This window comes from Penaeus monodon, chromosome 22 (genome assembly GCF_015228065.2).
Source record: "Penaeus monodon isolate SGIC_2016 chromosome 22, NSTDA_Pmon_1, whole genome shotgun sequence".
Classification (NCBI taxonomy): domain Eukaryota; kingdom Metazoa; phylum Arthropoda; class Malacostraca; order Decapoda; family Penaeidae; genus Penaeus; species Penaeus monodon.
This window is the reverse complement of record NC_051407.1, coordinates 34,697,616-34,698,245: the sequence shown is the minus strand read 5'-3', so window position 1 is coordinate 34,698,245 and position 630 is coordinate 34,697,616.

The following is a 630-nucleotide window of genomic DNA, read 5'->3' as shown; positions in this document are numbered from 1 at the left end:
AATGTTCGTGTGAAACGTCTGGAATTGAAATATTCTCTGATAAACGTTCTTTTCTGAAATTTTCCCATAGCTTAGCTAGAATCCTGCAACAGCAATCATAACGTAAAAAAGCAAGAAAGGAGGATGTGAAGGGCAGTATATGAATGAGTAATTCGAACTCCGATAACCCTTGGTAGGAAAAAGAGCACTGGAGGATGATCTCATCTCACAATTCTGATGGATTTGTTAAAAAAGAATCCTCGATTTTATATAACTTATCTGAAGTCGAGTACGTTTCGTAAATGTACAGTAGGTGAGTTGCATAGGATGAACTTTGTAGTCTTTGTGTATTTATATTTGCAGCATAAGCAAATGAGATTATTTGAAAAGGATATTATCGAGTGATATCAAGGCAATCAAAACCAATTACATTTAAATATATAGGGAGAGAGAGCATAGAAGAGGAAATAATACAAAGATGGAGAGTGAAGTATATAAGCATATCACATTTCCATTAAGGGATTAACATTTTTTTTATTGTACATCCAACACCAAGCATTTTAAGCGTTTTTACTTATTTCTTCTTTTTTCACAAAATTTCGACGGGATTAGTTCGAAGGACGCTTACAATTTATCTTTCTTTTGCTCAAA